The sequence below is a fragment of the Psittacula echo genome, assembly GCF_963264785.1.
Source record: "Psittacula echo genome assembly, chromosome: 6".
Classification (NCBI taxonomy): Eukaryota; Metazoa; Chordata; class Aves; order Psittaciformes; family Psittacidae; genus Psittacula; species Psittacula echo.
Window position 1 is genome coordinate 14,929,815 of NC_137743.1, and position 18,151 is coordinate 14,947,965.

The 18,151-nt window shown below is 55.7% G+C and overlaps 1 protein-coding gene across 1 annotated transcript in view; it reads left to right on the forward strand.

The window, feature by feature from the left end:
- Positions 1-18,151, forward strand: part of SEMA4G (semaphorin 4G) — a 61,411-nt gene that overhangs the window by 34,893 nt on the left and 8,367 nt on the right. The gene's annotated exons all lie outside the window — the stretch shown is intronic.

The window sequence follows — 18,151 nt, forward strand, 5'->3', positions numbered from 1 at the left end:
CCACTCCTGAGACAGGAGATGCTGTTGAAGGTGCTGCCAGCCCTTGTTCTGAAGGAGCCTAGTGAGGTGTATGGCATCAAGTCATCAATCTGAGCAACCTGGTCTAGTGGGAGATGTCCCTGCCCATGGCAGGAGGCTGGAACTGGATGATCCTTAAGGTCCCTTCCAACCCAAACCATTCTGTGATTCTATGAAATGTCTCATGTGGCTGAAGAAAGCCCAGTGACTTCTTTTTGATCTTTCTAATGACGCTGCAAGTGAGACTAGGAAAACAAGTCGTGTTGTTCAGGAGCTCCGGCAGAACACAGGAACACTCAACCACACACCAAAGCTCTTACTCTCTGCTCGCACCCCATCCATAGATGTTTTAAACTAGGGAGAACTAAAAATAAGAGTATATGAGGAGACTTAAAAATAAAAACCCGTCCTATGCGGTCCCTTCAGAGCAGAATTCAGCATTTTCCCTCTCTAGTTTGTCAGATTTGCCTCTTGGGGGCAACCTCACCCTGCTCCAGCTGGGAGCATGGCTCCTGCCACTGCTAAAACGGAGTTCAACATGCTTGGAGAGGATGACTCACTGCACATCTCCCCCTGCCTTTGCATTAGCAGATCCCTCTTGGCAATCGAGGTCATTATTTGCTGAAAGGATTTAGGGAAGGCCCTCGAGGTTGACTGTTCAAGGCTTTTCAGAAATGATGGGATTGGTTCTTGAAGGTCCCTTTCCAGCCTCCGGGTCCTTCAAAGCTTTTCTTGCCCTGCTGTCCTTCGCAGAGAGGTGGGTGGCATGGAAGGACATGTGCTCTGCAACTCTGGTTTAATGGATAGAGCACAAATCTGTCTGAGGGAGATTTACAGTGGTGTCCCTGCTCTTTAGGCTATATTGGATGGGGCTGTGAGAAACCTGGTCTAGTGGAAGGTATCCCTGGCCATGGCAGGGAGTTGGAACTGGATGAGCTTTAAGGTCCTTTACAACCCAAACCATTCTATGATTCTTTTGCCTGGGATCCCTTGGCCTATCACTAAGCCTATCAGTCAGTGCTGTGGTTGCTCTGACTTGTACATAGGCAAGAGAGCAAACTTACTGCTCCAGCTCCATTTTAGCCTCGTGTTCCTGAGCAGGTGTCTCATACAAACCCTGTCCATAAATAACCATTTGCATTTATTTAAAGGGCGTTGAGGTATACAGTGGAATAAAGGAGGTATTATTCATGCTTCGTGCTGTTGTTCCTAATGGTACTTTACACACTGATATGACCTACAAAGCTTGTTGTTTCGTGCCTGCAGTGCTCTGATGTTCTTCTTACCCTGAGGGTCAGAAATGACAAGAATAAACTATCATGACGTCTTACAAATCTCCGCTCCCTCACCTTGGAAGTGTCCTTGCCAGGGAGCAGCTCAGTGATGTTGCTGATGCAGGCAGAGGAGGAACCAATGGGTTTATCCAGTGTGAGATGTGAGGGCAGATTGATCTGTCTATATTCCTGGTTCACCTTCTCCCTGAAGCACAGGGATGCAGCTGGGGCTGGGTACTGGGGTTGGACCAAGCCGAATGCACACAGGAACCCCCAGGGAAAACACTGGTGGAGGAGGCTGGAGCGAGTAGGTTTAACCACAGACCCCTGGGAGCAGGAACTACCCAAAAGAAGGATGTGGGATGTTGTTCCTGCCTGATGAAGGACTGAGTCAGCCCTGCTGGGACAGCAGCTCCTGGCTCCAGCCAGCCTGGGTGCTTGGGCAGCAGGGCAGCTCATTAACCTGGCCCTCCAGCACTCGCTCTGCTGGCCTTGACACTGTCCTTCTTAATAGCTCCATCTTCTGTTTTATTTTTAATAAAGGTAAATTACCTGTATGGATATGCAGGAACATGAATCAGAGGAATTCAGCTGACTCTCGAAGGTACCATTTGTACAGCGGTGTGCTAAAGCACCAGGTCGTGATGGATGCAGCCTGCTCAGAAAGCACCTAAGGACAGAAACTGCTTGTAAGGCATCGCACTGCAGCTTCCCAAAATCTGATTATGTAGGGGGAGAAAAAATAAAATCCAGTTTTGGAATACATTAACTCGGTTGAACTGTACAGGGAGAAGGCACCAGCAAGAAGCAAATCCATTCCCGAAAGCTGCGGAGAAATTGCACTGACTTAGAGCTTCAAAGCGAGGTTGGCTGCACTTAGCAGAGTTATGTTTCACCTGAAATATTTAACACTGGGCATTTGAAATGCTTCGTGTATCTAAAGAGCCCACCAAAAGTCTGCTTCAGAGGGGATTTTTGAGGACCCTTGTGTCATGCTTTTGATGGGTTAACCCAGAAGTTTGGGTTTGGGTTTTTTTAATTAAAGCATGGAAAGGATCAGAGTCTGGCCTCTGTCACAGGGAAGCAAAAATTACCATGTAATGAATGCCAGGCTGCTTTTAGGACACGTGCTGATAGATCTGTTGTTAGGAGGGAGATGTTTCCATGGCAAAACCATGATCCTAAATGGCACTGTAACTCAGCAGAGACGTGGCGGTGGCCCTGGGGACCGTCTTCCCAGTCCATTCCGAGCATCCTTTCAGGGAAGGTTGGAGCATGATGGCAGAAGGGATCAGCTCGCAGGGATGCTCCCTGCACCATGCTGCTGCAGCAGAACCAGGGCTCTGCCAGCCAGGCTGTTGGCTCAGCGTTTTTCAGTCCTTTCTGACTTTAAAAGAAAACTACAACAAAAGGCAAGCTCGGAATAGCTCCTTTTATCTCAGCAGACAAATAATTTGCTTTGGGCATCATTGTCACTCATTCTAAATTACTTTTAGCTGTTTTTAATGACCGGGTAACATTTTTCAGCTGTTCATTCTGCGGTACCCTGCTGGGGGACAGTCCATCTGTAAAGACCCAGGACTCTGATATCATGGTTATTCTTCCTGACACTCATTTGGCTTTATTATTTGATGTGTGATTCCCTGTGGTAGAGATGTTCTCAGCTAAATTCACAGCTACGAGCTCTTTTCTTTGGATAAGGGGATCTGTTTCTAAATGGAGCTGAGAGGCTGCTTATGTGTGGAGCACTGGGAGGTCATGGATGCAGAGGAGAAACTCTGGGAGATTGAAGGTGCCAGTCCAAATCCTATGTGCACTAAGGTTGACATTACCTTAGGGCTGGAGGGATTTTAACCTGTCATTTGTTACCTCTGCCTTTCATTTCACTTGTAATGCACGGCACGGAGAGCTGTGGCTCGCCAAATGATCCCAGTGGGGACACGGTTTGCGCCATTATCCACGCAGGTCTCCCAGATCCCTCTTCCCGAGGCAGGCACAGCTTTCACATTCATTCCCGAAGGCAGCTTTTAAGCCATTCGCCTTCACCATCTCCGGGTTTTGCAGCGCTTCCAGGAGATGTATTTTTAAATCCAAGCTCATAAATTTTGGAAGCTCCTTTCCTTCCCCCACCCCCTCGTCCCTATCAAAGTGTCAGAGCTGAAGAAAAACTGTGAGAGTGATGGATGCGCCTGGCTCTGCTCTGCCAGTGCTCTGCCTGTGTGCGGGGCGTTATTTACTGCGCTGCTCTGGTTGTTCCTTCTTCGGTGGCAGCATCGGGGTTCGGAGCCTGGGAAGCAGAGGCAAGCTGCCCATGGGTCAGCCCAGCTTTGGGCTGGAGCAGGCAGGGCTGGGAGAGGTCACTTGAGCATTCAGGGCTCAGATGGTGAAGGTGAAGCCATGGGGATGTGGATCCTGGCTGGAGGCTTGGCTCAGGGGGTGGATGCTGGGGGCTGTTGCACCTCCTGGCTTTAGCTCTGGGGTGTGCAGGTTAGGTCACACAAAAGAGAAGCCCTTAAAAGCCACTGGTGTTGCCTCAGCCCCTGTGCAACCCCAGGGATGTGTGTAGCTGCTCTCTGCAGTGTGTGGCAGGGACCTGGCCAGAGAAGGAAAGGCTGAGAGAGCTGGGCTTGTTCAGCCTAGAGAAAAGAAGGCTCAGGGGAGACCTCATCACCATGTTCCAGTATTTAAAGAGTGATTATGAAGAAGATGGGGATTCCCTTTTCACAAGATGTCACATGGAAAAGACAAAAGGTAATGGGCACGAGTTATTCCCAGGGACATTCCAGCTGGACACAAGAGAAAAATTCTCACAATGAGAGCAATCAGCCACTGGAATGATCTCCCCAGGGAAGCGGTGGATTCCCCAATGCTGAACATTGTTAAGATTCGTCTGGACAGCGTGTTGGTACATCTAGTCTAGGTCATGCTTTGCTTTGTCAGGCCACATGATCCTTAAGGTCCCTTCCAACCTGGTCTCCTATGATTCTGTGAGTCTGCCCTTTCCCTGCTTGCAGCCACCTTGGTCCTGCTTCTGCCCCAGAGCCAGGATGAGACCTTGCGTTAAGCCTGGAAACGTCACTCTTGCCTCTCCCATAGGATTCCCAATGCCTGCTGGTGTTTGCCCCCCCCTGCTGCAGGAGCATCCTGAAGCAGCCCTGCCTGGTTGAAAGGCAGGCCAGGAGCCTGCCCTCCTGCAGTCTACAAACCCTTCCCCGCAGGTGCAGTGCTGACAGATCCCGAGCCAGGGCGATGCTTTCCACTGGCTCAGATCGGTTTGCAGATGAGCAGCCCGAACCCCGGCGGCTCCTCGATTGAGCTCCTATCCTCCATGAACTCCCATACATCTCGCAGCCAGGCTTGTGGGAACACATCGGAGGCTGCTCTGACTCAGCAGCTTCTCCCCTGAGAAAATCCACCCTGGCACCACGCTCGGCTCTGCGGCTGGGGCTGGCAGCCTTCATCGACAAATGGCCCTGGGCAAAACACCCCAATTTCCACTGCCAAACACTTAGAGGGGAGCAACCAGCATCTGATCTTGTGGGAAGTCAGGGCAGCAACTCCGCTGCTGTACTGAGCGGGGGGTAAAATTCTGTCCCTACCCAAAACCAACCCCCGGGGTAGAGTGGCTGCAGCATGGGTTGGCTGTTCAGCTGCCTTCTGGCCTGCCCCTGCCTTTTTCCAGCTCTTTACAACTTTCTCAGACAAATTTTTCTGCAATTGTAATTTTCCCTTCTGGCTCCCAGCCCGAAGAAACAGTGGTTTGGAAAGCTTGCTCAGTGACTCCAAGGGAAGAGGCTCCCAAGCCTTTCATGCTCTGTGCCCACTGGAAGATGTTTTTTCCTGGGGCTAATCTGCAGAGCATCATGCTTGATTTGATGAGTCCATGACGCTCTCAAGAAACAAAGCCAAGCCTGGAAAGCATGCGCTTAGCTGCCGGGAAGCTGTGAGTGCCATTGCCAGGCTCCAGGCATCACCACTGGGTACTTTTCTGCTCCTCTGCTTCATGCAGCGCTGCTGGTCCTAGGATGGGCAGAGAGGACCACATGAATGCTGGAGCAGTGAAACCAACCCCATGGTGTGGGACTGGTGTGCTTCCCATTGGGTTTTTCTTCCATGGAGGCAGGCGAACCAACAATGCCGGTCTCTAACATAACTGAGGGATTGAGGTGCCCAGGGAAAGGCTGGTTTGCTTGTTGTTGCTTTCTCATGTCAAAAGGGAAAGGTACCCATTTTTCCACTGGTGGTTCTGATATTATAACATGCCCCTTGGCATGGTGTGGGCTGGCACAGCTTCAGCATGTGTTTCACAACTCCTCTGTGGGTTTCATAAATCCCCAGCTGCTGGAGTGCTGTGATTTTGTAACTCCAAGGTGGCCAGTCTGCAGAGCAGCTTGAAACAGTCACTGCCGCTGCCCCTCAGAGTGCAGAGGCTGGCAAATCAAATCCCACATGCTGGGGTTTTATCTCACTGCTCTTGCTGTGGGCAATGGAAAGGCAGGCTGCAGGCACTGTTGAGGAGGAGCCAGAGCTGCTCCAGGAAGCAGTTTCCTACCAAAGGCTTCAGATCCTGGTCAGCCCCATGGGTGTTACAGTCACCAACACACCGTCAGCAGTGCAATCCTAAAATGGTGCTTTGTGACATGCTGCTGCCATGGTATGCACCCCTCCCAGCGTATTTCCAATTTAATGCTGGCTGATATTTGGTCCTGCTAAGTTGTATTTATGTTGCTGTGATCCATAATGAAACCCTTTTCCTGGCCAAACCTTGTTCTCACAGTGGGAGCAGGGACACACAATGGTCAGGAGGGTGAGGGTCTTCTGCCAGTGATCCAGGATACACGTGTGCATGGGGCATCCCCTATGCTCCATGCAGGATGAACCTGAGATGGGGTTGGAGGAGATGGAGCCTGGGGGCTGGCATGTTTCAGGGCTGCAGGGTGGGCGTGCCTTGGGGCGCAGGGTTGCAGTGAGTGCAGAGCTACAACCAAACCAGACAACTCTTCATCCAGCAGAGCCGTGCCATGCATTAAGCAACTTGATGCATGTCTTGTGCTGCAATAAGGTCCCACATGTCCCTCCGGAAGGCAGCAGGGTGGTGGTGGCTGGAGACGTGTCTCTGTCAGGGAGCATCCAGCAGCACTGCTGCCCCAGGCACTGAGCTGCAACATGAGCGCACGCAGGTCTTGAGCTCACGGGCCCAGGGCGAGCGCAGCACATGTGCTGGGAGAGCTGATCCGTGCTAATCCCATCAATATTTCACGGTGCTGTGGCCCTGTTATAATTCCTCACATCATCTGGTGTGCCGGCTGGGACGGTGTTGCGGTGCCAAGTGAAACATGCCAGCTTCGCCATGACTTCTTGGGTGTCGGAGGGGTGAAAGGGGCTGGCTGTGGGCATTTCTACCCATTGCCATGGGTACGGGTATCTGGCAGAGAGGGGTGAACCCGAACATGCCGGCTGAGCATGGCATCTGCCTGGCTTTGCCGTGTGCCGAGTGGTGGGGCTGTGCTGCGATGGGCAGCTGCCAGCACAGGCAAAGGGCAGCTGGCCCTGCTGTGACATGGGACAAGCTCTGCCCAGTCCTCTCTCCCTGTGGCACCGTGTTTAAGTGACAAGGAGAAATTAAAGAGTAACTAGCCCCTGGGCTGGTGATCAGGGCACTAAAGCATTTCTCTTTCCTAAAGGCTGTTTGGATTAATGGGGAAAGAGCATTAGGGATAAAATCTTCTTAGGGAAGGGTGGTTTCCTGAGGCTGCGGCCTGGTCTGGGATGGGGGCTGCAGGGCTGCTCCAGTGGGAAATTCCCCTTCCAACACCTTGCAGGCTCTGGACTGAGGCTGGAGCACAAGCCAGACCTCCCCATTCCATAGCACCACTCTGTGGGGCAGATGGATGCAGGAGCAGGACAGGTCTGGTTCTGCCTGCTGCTGCCTGCATCCCACTCTGGGTGTTGGGGAAGCAGCGCAAATAACAGCAAGGCCCTGGCCTTCAACCTTGTGGGGCCCTAAATTCCTCCAGTTTAATCTCACAGGGGCAGCAGAGCAGGTGAAGGCTCTGAGCACAGATCTGCTTCCAGCTGCTGATGACTCGTGTTCATTAATTAAAGCCTCGCAAGCTCAGGCCTGTAACTACGCCGTGCCAGGCTCTGCTCGCTCGTTGCTCATGCACTAATTACCCCACCGCGAGGCCAGGAGCTAACGCAGCTCCACTGTGTGCTGGTTGGGCCAGCAGCCACATGGGAGGACGCCTGCCCGTGCTGCCTGCGCGGGCAGGGAGTGTTGCTGCAGGACTGGACATACCCAGAGCCCTGGAGATGGAGGGAGGGAGCCTTGGGCAGTGCTGTCTCAGCCTCACACCCCCTTCCCCAGTGCTCATGGACCAGTTCTTCTCATAACCAACCCCTCCAGCAAGGCAGGGGATGGGGTTTGGAGTGGATGAGGGGGAATATCCACCTCCCAGCACCTGAACCCCCCATTCCCGGGCAAGACAGGCTGGCCAAAAGCATCCCTGCCTCGCAGGCAGTGCCTGCTGCTCTGCCTACCCTCCTGCTGCTTGGCTCCCGGTGTGTGGGCATCCCACTTCCGCAGGGTGGGTGGAGAGGCGCGGCGAGGCGTGGAGGAGGCACTGCGGCTTTGCTCAAGGACAAGAGGAAATGGTAATCAGGCACTGGAGCATACAGGACGAGAGGGCAGGAGGACAGGGAGCGCTGGAGGAGGTGGGTAGTGTCCCTGCTGGGGTCCCCTGAGAGTGGGCATAGAGAGTGGGTCCCAGCACCTCATGCAAGCGGATGGTGGCTGCTTGGTGTGTGCGAGGGTGACAGGAGCCATCCCGTCCACAGGGGCACTCAGATGGGTCCCTCCTTAGCTGAGACTCATCAGTGCATGAGGGCTGGGGGGATTCAGGCTTCTGCTGCTCTCCCTCCCATCCATGGTGTTTTTAGGAGGCAGGAACCTGGCAGAGGCCTTAAGGTTGTCATATTAGCTAAGCTCCCCATGGGAGCACCCTGTCCCTGCCACCCTTGACCCTAAAAGGTCCAGGTGGTGATGAGAGCTCAGCCGCGGCTGACCTTCATCCCCAGGTGATGTGCAGCAACAACCTGCTCAACACTAAGGCCTGCCGTGGGTTTGGCTCCAAGTCTGCAGGGTGTGGGGTCAGAGTGTCCCTTGTCCCCTTCCTGAAGGCCTCACCCCTCATGGAGGTTGGTGTGGAGTGGAGGGGATGAGACATTGAGGCTGCTGGTGCTGGGCACCACAGGGATTTGTAACCACGGGCTGGCAGCACCCAGCTTCAGGAGCTGTAATCCGGCATGTGCAGGTACAGCATCTCCCCACCTCCCGCTCCAGCTGATTTCCAGATGCCCTAGATCCAACCTGCTGATTACACACAGCACTCGGGGTTTTGCTCTGGGAGGCCTGTGCCGTGACGGGTGAGTAGGGAGGGTTGGCCAGGAGCTGGAAGCTTGCGAAAGGAAAGCAAACACAGGCCTGAACCTGGCAGCTGCTGCCTGTGGGGAGGAGCCGCAGAAGCCACCCAGGACAAAAAGGCTCCACACACAGGGTCCTAGAGAAACCACTACCTGTTGTGTTTCCAAACAAGCTTCCACCACGAGTGAAGGCAGGCTCAGTGGGGAGGCACGTGCTAACAGAGGGAGAAGATGGGGCACTGTGCCCAGCTCAGGTGTGCAGTGTGGGATGTAAGGAGCCAGGGTGGGTATGGGGAGCGAGGAGCCTTGGTGGGCACTGCGGCACCTGCTGTGGTGTGGTGGCACCGCGTGTGCTGCGCTGGCAGAGCTGGATGATGCCTATTGAGCTCGGTGACGCTTTTTTATCGTTACAAGCCCAAGTTAGCAGCATTTCACCTCCCTGGCCTTGCAAAGGGCTTGAACACAGGCTACTCTACCAGAGGTCATTTTGGGGCTGTATAACCCAAACATGGGGTGATACATGGGGTCTCTCAGCACAGGCTGAGTGTCCCTGGGCTTCGCTCTGCAGCATCTCTACCCTCCGCAGCTCTGCACAGGGGAATGCTGCCTCCTGCCCCCCTACGTGCTGCAGGGGCAGCCCCGCCTCCCGCCCTCCGCGGGCTCCACTGCGGGCGGCCAACGGGCTCCAGGCCGGGACCGGGCACCGCGGCCTCGGCCTCCGCCTCCGCGCACGGCGGCGGCCGCCAGGGGGCGGTGCGATGCGGGGCCGCGCGGTGCGGGCGGCGCGGCTCGGTACGGTTCGGTGCGGCAGGGCCACGCACGGCAGGGCTGCGAGCGCCGGGTCTGCGCCGAGCCGAGCCGCGCCGCCCGCACCTGCTGCGCCGCCGAGCAGAGCAGAGCCGCATCGCATCAGGCAAGTGCCGGGGACACGAGAGTGGGGACAGCCGCCGGCCGGGTCCGGGGTGCGGGTCCGGCAGGGCTGGGGCTGCGTCTGCTCGCAGGATCCTGAAAGCTGGATGTGTTTGCGGGATCCGGGTGCTGGATGCTGAGTCTGAATGCTGAATTCGGAGGCAGGGTCGGGGGTGGTGGGCCTCAGTCTGTGTCCACAGGCAGGATTGGGGGTGCTGGGTCTGGATGCCGAGTCCCCAAGGCAGTGTCTGGGGTGCTGGATTGGGTGTTGAGTCCCGTGGTAGGGCCTGAGGTGCTTAGTCTGAGTTTAGGTCTGAGTCTGCAGGAGGGGCTTGGAGTGCTGGGTCCCCAGGCAGGATCTGAGGTGGTGGGTGCACGGGCAGGGTCCACCGGAGGAGGAGCAGGGGTCTGAACTGCTGGGATGGAAATACAGGGAATGGTGCCTTGGGGAAACGGGGGCAGGGTCGTGGGGACAGGATGGAGAGGAGACCAGGGGAGGTGTGATCCAGACATGGATTTGGGGTGACATGCAGGAGAGGAGGTTGGGATATGCAGGATCTGAAGGCAGTGCAGGTCGCTTTTCTTTGGGGTGTGTGGTGAGGTGGGGCTGGGGAAGCTGGGCAGGAGTGACGTGGGGACATGCAGAGGGTATGTGAGAAGATGATGGTGGGAACTGCAGCCAGACAGGGCAGCAGCTTCTTGGGGGGGGGGGGGGGGGGCGTTTTACATTCAGCCCCTCCCTTCCCCTGTGGATGGGGGAGCTCTGGGGGCTGTGGGGATGAAGGCTTCTGGTGGTATATGGGGAGGCTGAGTGTTACCTGGGTTTCAGCTGGTGTTTCAGCTGGCTGGGACGAGACACTAAACCGATGCAGGTGGTGCAATGGAATCCCTGCCTGCCCCCATCCTCTCGGGAGGCAGGGGCACGTGGGATGTGGCTTGTCTGAGCCCTGGCTCTTTGGGGCTCATCTCCTTGGGATGCGTTGTTGTGGGAGCTCTGGATGCCCCTGGGCAGAGGGAACCGGCTTGTGCTGGGGGCTTGTCTGCATCTGGGGTCGAGCTGCACCTCCCTCCTGATCCAAGGGTAGAAGGGACCTGTGTGCAGCCAGGCAGCACTGAGATTCGGGGGTCTCTGCCCTCCCCATCAGTGCCCAGGTGAGCCAGTGCCTTGTGCCTGGCCTTTAAAACCAAGAGCATGATGTGTGGGGGAGAACCACGAAAGGGCTCTTCAGGTGCCAAGAAAAGCAGTCTCCAAAGACAAAGAGACTGCCCAAAATGGATGAGTGCAGATTCCCCCAGAGGCAGGGAAATTATTAATAACAGCGATGGCATTTTTGTGCTAGCTGGCCTACCACTGCGGGCTCCGGCTGCTTTGCCTCCCTCTGTGGTGGGCACAGGCTGAGACCCCCGATCTGAACCCCAAACCCATGTGGAACAGCTGTGGTGATGCTGTGTGCGTGTCCTGCAGGACACGTCTCTGCTTCATCTGGGTTTGGCCAGGCTCACTCTGCCTGGAGGGACAAGGGCAGGGAGCTGCCCCCCCAGCACGCTGAGATCCCTATCTTGGCTTTGTTTTTGTGTTGCAACCGGAGGGGAAAGAAAAACCAAAACCCCAACAACCCTTTCGGTTCCTGCAGATGAGGGCTTTGTGTCATAGGCTTGTTTCTCCCCCCTGCCCTTTCCAACATCCATTTGAACCTTTCACCACTTTCCCCGCCAGGAATGCAGTGGGTTTGCTAGAGCCGGGAGGGTTATTCAGCAAATCTGGCAGGTTGTGTGCTGGGATAAAGCATCCAGGTGTGCTCAGCAGGGCTGGCGAGGGGGGTCTGCGGGCACCCTGTGCATTGGGCAGCAGTGGGTGCAATGGAGACGTGGTGCCAGCCTCGCCTGGCTGTGTGCGGGGAATTTCCCTCCCTATGCTTGCCTGCTGGCTCCACTTGGCATCTTGATGGGACTTGTTGGGAAGCGGCTCATGTGATGGGTGGTTTGGTGGGGGGAAACCGGTCCCGGGGATCCACTGGCTCTCAGGGAGTGAGGGAATGTTGCCCCCACAGTTTCTGATGTTCCCCTGTGAAAGGCAGTGGTTGGCTGCTGAGCTGGTGACTGTTCTCGATCAAAGGTGAGAGCTCCCTGCCCCTCTGGCGCTTCAGGAGGAAACGCTGTCGTGTCCCTCCTTGCCCAGCTCCTGGTGATTTACAAGCACGAGGGCTTTGCTGTACCAAGGTCATCACTAAACCCACCCCTCCTTCCTCCTGGGGCACAAGCTCCACTGTTTGGAGACGAAGGAAGATGAGGATTCCAGGCACTGTTACTGACCAGGGGCCAGGAGGCAGCTTGGCCATTCAGGATGCGCTCTGGGTTCTGCTTTTCTTGTTGCTTAAAAGCTCCCCGGAGCAACAACCCCACCTCCCGTTACCTGACGGAGGACTCTCGTTTGCCTGTTGCAAAGCCCAGCCCATGCAAATAAGGCAGGGAGCTGATTTTGGGGCAGCAAAGCTGGTGGTATGCAAACGACTGTGGGAAAAGCCAGGTGCTGCTCCTGGCGCTGTGCAGGTTTGAACGCGAAGTTGAACATGAAATCGGGTTTGACCCCAAATTTGAAGCTTTGTCAGAGGGAAAGCAAAGGAAACAGGAGGTTGTTAAAGCTGGAAGCCATAAAAGCTGCTCCCGTCATCTGGGTTTGCTGGACTTTGCAAAAGAAAACAGTTTATCTTTGGAATAAATAAAAGGCAGAGGGACAGGCTTGCGGCAGGAAGCCCCACGTTCGCACCAGGCAAGCTGGGTTGTGCTGCAGCTCTTGCCCCTGCTTCCAAGAGGAGGTCTTGCATGGTTTCTGAGCCTCAGTTTCCCCTTGGGGAAGTCCCGCGCCATGGCGATGGTGGGAACTCCAGGCATTGCCAGGAAACGTCTTTGAAACTCAAACCTGGCTTTGGAAAAAGAAGTGGAAGACAAACCGGCTCTGAACAAACACCCGAGTTAATGCCTTGTCTTGCATTGTATGAGCCCAGTGAAATGAAACACGGTGCAACCACGAGGACGAGCAAATGGATTCAAATGCATCAAAAAGTCTCAAAATCTGCTGGCTCTGAAGTATCCCTTTACATGTAGGGTTGGGATTTTTTTTTTTTCTCATTTTCCTTCTAATTGTTCCTGGGAATTTAATTCTACAATTATTTTCCTGCTTCTGCTGAGAAGACAATGTGCTTCAGCCACAAAGCCTTTGAAGGCTGAATTGCAGAGCCCATCCAGCACTGAGCTACTTGGATGTGAACACCCCCTTGGCTGGGAAAATTTGTTGTGATGTGGAGGGCAGTCTGTCCAGCTCTCTATCTATCCATCCAGCCACCAAGGGGCTGTAGGCAAGCAGCAAAGCTTGGCATGCCGCAAATGGAAGGGATGGAAAAGGTTGCGGTTTGGGGATGATGTTGCTAGCACCAAGCATGCTTCTTCCATGCAATTGAGGAGGTGGGAGCCCTGGGGTCTGCACCCCGCATCCTGGGGCTTGGTGGCTGCGCGCTGCCTCTCCAGTGGCCTGGGGCTGGTGATAGGTGAAGTCAGAGTCAGGTCAGAGTCTCAGCATCATCTAGTTCCACTTCCCGGTTCCTGTGTGGCTCCTGGCTGGGCTCTCCAGTGCTCCCAGGCTGCAGGGTCAGCCTGGGGCTGCTCTGGTGGGGTTTCTGCAGGGGTAGATGTGCTGCATGGGAGGGAAAAGCCAAATGGCTCCTGGCACATAGGGAATTAGTTCTGCGAGGGGAGATTTGCTGTGTTGCCTGTGGGTGCCAGGTCTGGGCTGTCTGACACATCCCTTAGAGCTCTTGGTCCTATCATGGGACACCTTCAGCCTCCCCTCCTTGCACTCTTCCCTCCTGGGGCCAGCTCTGAGCAAGGCTTTTGGGGCTATGGAGCCAGACGAGGAACTGTTTCATTCATCAGCTGGCGGTGGTGGGTTTTCCATACACATGGGGAGCAGAGGAGTGCTCTGTCCTGCCATCCTTGGCACCATGCTCTCGCCGTCTGCTTGTGGCATGCCGGGGGCTGCTGGAGCAGAGCCATCCTTGTGCCTGACAGTTGGCTGCAGGCAGGTGATGGCTGCCCATGGCACAGGCCAGAGCAGCTTTCCTTATTTTCCCAATTGGGGTTTTTCGGGTGGGTTTGGATGGGAATGGCAGCAGAGCTCTCACTGGGACTTGGCAGTGAGCTCCATTGCTGCCTGATAGCCCCTTTGAACCTCCTGCTCCACATCAGACCTGACCAGATGGAGCAGAGGAACGAGTTCTTGTAAGATCAGTGAAAACAGGAAGCTGGGGAGAGGCTAAAACACCCCAATCCCTGCGGCTATGCAGGGGGACACCCTGGCTGGTCCCTGCCTCTTGCTGGGCAGGTGGCATTCCCCAGGGATGCTGTTGGGAGATGGAGATAAAGGCATGGCAGTGGGGGCCAGCAGGGTGAATCTATCGGAAATTGAGCTGTTGTTAGTTTCATTGCTTTTTTTTTTTTTATTTTCGGGATGTTTAGATGTCTGGCTCCTGACAGCACTGGTGCCCCTTAAATCAGCATACATCCATAACTGGCTCCTGTTGCTCTGCCATCCATCACTTTGCTCCATCATGCATCTCCTCCCCGCCATGACCTTTGTGGGATTAGGGCTGGGTGCTCTCTTGTGCTGGATGTGCAGGGCTCTGCTGATGGTGGATGGGGCTGTGTCATGCCGGGGAGAATAAGAGCCCATTCCCATGGCCTGCCTGGCTCCACAGTGGCTGTGCTGCGAGCAGGGGCTTTGCGGCAGGAACAGGGCAGGATGCTCCTTGGGAGGAGGCAATGTTGCTGCTCCCCCTCTCCTCCTTTGTGCTTGAATCCCAAATTTGGGTAAAAGAGGGCTATATCTGCTTCCCGAATCGCTGAAGCTCTTGTGCGTGTCTGCTGAAGTGCCCCAGGGTCAAGCATGGTTTTGTTTAAAAAGAGCAACTAAAATAAACTCGGTGAGGGGCTCCCAGGAGGTCACTGTGCTTCTTCCCTCCCCGGCCCCCAAGCCCAGCGCGGGTCCCCTCTGCCCGGAGGGCTTCCAGCAAGTTTGGGTTTTTTTCTTGCTGTTGTTGACAAAAGTCCCGGCTGGTTGGGAAATATCCATGTGGCAGCGCCAGCCCAGTCCCATGGGTCAGATCCTGCCTGCAAACCTCTGCTGGGAATGGCGGCTTGTCCTGGGCTGGCCTCTGGGGATGCTGCTGGGGGGCAAAGGGGAGGCACCCATTGCCTTGCAGGCAACCTGGGCCTGTGGCCATGAGCAAGCCCTTGGGATAGATAGAGTCATGGATGGATGGGTGGATGGACACCATGAGCTCCAGGGGGACCTGATGTTTTATCATTTGCTGGTTGGGCTCTGCGGCAAAAGCAAAGTGCTGGAAGTTCATCAAGGACTGAATTAAAGTTGCCTGGCAACCTCCATCCCGGCACTTCTTCCCACATCTCGCAGGATTTCCCACTCAAGGTCTGTTGGCTCCTGGGAAGGGGAGCCTGAAGCACACTGTGCTCGCAGCCATGCAGGGGCCAGGCTCGCCTCTCGCTGGATATCTCATTTCCTGTAATTCCTTGGCTCATTCCCACGCCTGGGAGCTGGGAGCTCTCCCCACCTCATCCCCCAGGGCAGGCACCTTTCCCCCTCTCCCTGCACCAGGAACGAGTTCAGCTGAACCCAAGGCAACTCACACAGGTCCCTGGAGGTGTAAAATGGTGCTGGGCCAGTGGGAACATGGTGGGGGAGCCGAAGGGACTGGGGCAGGTCACCTGCCAGGCTTGGTCCTGATGGGTAAAGCTGAATTGGCTGCACAGGATTTGGAGTGCTTGGGTTGGGCTGTTGTGATAAGTGTAAACTGTGTCTCCTGGTGCAGTCCTGCCAGGAGTTCTGTTGAGGCTGTTTTGCAGCCCCGTAACGCAGGGGAGATCCACTGGAAATCCTTCCCCCACTGGGAAGCCAGCAGTGCTTGCTGGTAGGGGTGCATGATGCCGAGGGGGGCAACCTATGAGGAGGGGAGAAGGGTCCAGGAGCCTTCTTGGGCTTTACTAGAGCTTGGTGGAGCAACCACAAGCTGGCCATGAAGTAGCAGGATGGGGAAACGTCCCATCCTGCTCTGCAAATCTCTGTTCTGCCATGCAGGGTGGATGCTGGGGGTGAGCCAGAGAAGGGCAGCTCCCACCCAGCATTTCCATTTTTTCTCCTTTAAATTAAACAACCAGCATCATTTTTGGCTGTGCTGCCAAGGAAACAGCCATGGGAGGCCTGTAAGATCCTGGCTGAGGTCCCTCCATGTTTGCCAGCCCCACTGACAGCACAGCTTCCCTGCACTGCAGCATGCAGTGGCTCTGGCTCCCAGGTTTTCCTGCCTTGTGGCTTTGAGGACCGTGGGGCAGCAGGAAGGGGCCACCATGCTCAGCAGAAGCTCCCGGCGCAGCGGCTGCTGAGGGGTGCGGCAGCTTTGGCCGGATCCAGGTTGCCGGGACCTGCCGCCGGGAAGTTCACTCATCAAAAGCCTTTTGCGCCTCCAGAGACGCTGGTCGCGGGGATTTTAAGGAGGTGCCGCCTGGGCCGGCTCGGTTGGGTGTGCTGTGCCGTGCCGTGCCGTGCCGCCTGGCTGCTGGTGGGAGGCTGGGGCCGGCACAGTCATGCTCACAGAGCTTCCGCCGTGACCCAGTAAACCCAGTCAGACCTGACCGGGGCTCGCTCGCTCGCTCCCCTGCACGCTCACGCACGCCTGCATGCCTCTGCTGCCGCGCTGCTTTCCTCGTGCTCCGCGGAGGCCAGCAAACCCGTTCCGCCGGCGGGAGACAGCGCTGGGAGCTGTGGCTGCATCCCGCAGGAGCACCGATCGCCGGCGGTAGGAGTGGGCCTTTGGCCTCCATGGATGTTGCACGTTGAGATCAGAGTGGTTGGTTCCTCGCGGTGGCCGTCAGCCCCGCAGCCGGATCCTGCCTCCACCATCCTTCTCCTTCAGTGTTGCCGGCCAGGGCAGGATTTGGGGCTGGATTGCAGGTCCCATGTTGGCCCTCCCTGTGCTGGGAAGTAGGTGAGGTGCTAAGGGGCTCGGGAGCTTGCTCCGGGGGGTGGGATGGGTTTTTCCTGGGTGTTTTTTCTCTTAAACCTTGGATTCCATTGGAGCTGCTACTGCTTTTCAGCCTCTTTTTTCCACCTGTTTGTGTTCCTTGCACAGGGAAAACTCTCTGTGGTGTTTTCTCCTCCTGGCTTTTTCCTGTTTCCCATGGGAGTGCTGGGCTTGAGCAATCCAGCTGACCCCAGCCCTACCAGTGGGTCCCATGGACTGAGACGTCCTCTACCTCCCTCCCTGGCCCTCGCTTTCAACTTGCACCCTTCCAAGGGGGAATGATGGGTTTGGGGGTGTTTGGTGCAGCAGCAGCCTGGCGTGACGATCTGAGCGGTGGCAAGGATGGTTTCAGTTCCTCCTTGCTCTTTCTCCCCCATCCTAGGTATAAAAAAATACAAGCAGAGAAGCTCAGAGCAGCCCTTCCCTTCAAGTAAAAGATTAACTGGCTCTTACAGCTAACTGATTAAACGTCCTGTAGGACAAAGTTACATCTGATCTCAAGCAAAGGAGACTTTGGAAATTAGTGTAGCTTCTCCCCTATTAAAAGGGGAAGAAATCCCAGCCCTGGCAGCAGGGGAGGCTGCTCCCCGCGGCCCCTGCCTGCCTGGGAACCCTGCACAGCCCCACACCTTAATTCACTATTTTTATTCCCCCCCCTCATGCTGGCTCCGTGCTGACTGTGGTTAAATGTTAGCCAGGGCTGGCTGGCATCGTGGTGCTTGCCCTGTGATAAGCACCATCCCTGCCTCCCTGCCCGGCCATGCTCCCACCTCCAATCCCTGTCGCGTCTGGAGCCAAGCAGCAGGCAAAGTTCAGTGCTTGTTCAGGGGAGATAAGGCGAGGATGCATGGCAGCGTGCAGGCAGCTCGCAGGGCTGTTACTCATTTATTAGAGATCGTTGTTTGCCTTGTTGTAAGGAGGTTTCTCCTCCCCTCTGCTTTCCCAGCAAAGGTGTATGGCAGCTTTTGTGGCTTGTACATGATTCTGGCTCATGTCCCCACACAGAGGCCTGGGGAAGGTCCCTGCGGCAGAGTGGCCCTGATCCCACTGGCAGTATGGAGAGGTGTCAGCATGGGGCTGTCTGGAGTGCTTTTGGGTGCTTTAGTGCTCCACATGTTACTCCACCACTTGCTTTGCCCTAATAGCTTGGTGGGTTTAGCTCATGGTGACACCACAGCAACTACTTTCTCTTTGACCTCCGTCCCCATTCACTCATCTTGCATCATCTTGCCAGGCCCATCGTTCACTAGCAAACCCTTGGTCTGGACAGGGCTTATCCTGGGAACAGGAGTTACTTGGTGGGATGATGCTCTGGATCATCGTCCTCTGTTTGCCAGGGAGCTCAGCTCTGTGGGCAGCACCCTGCTGCACCCAGGGTTGGGTGCTCTATGGATGCTTTGTGTTGGGCTGGTGTCTGGGGTGCAGGAAGCAGGAGGG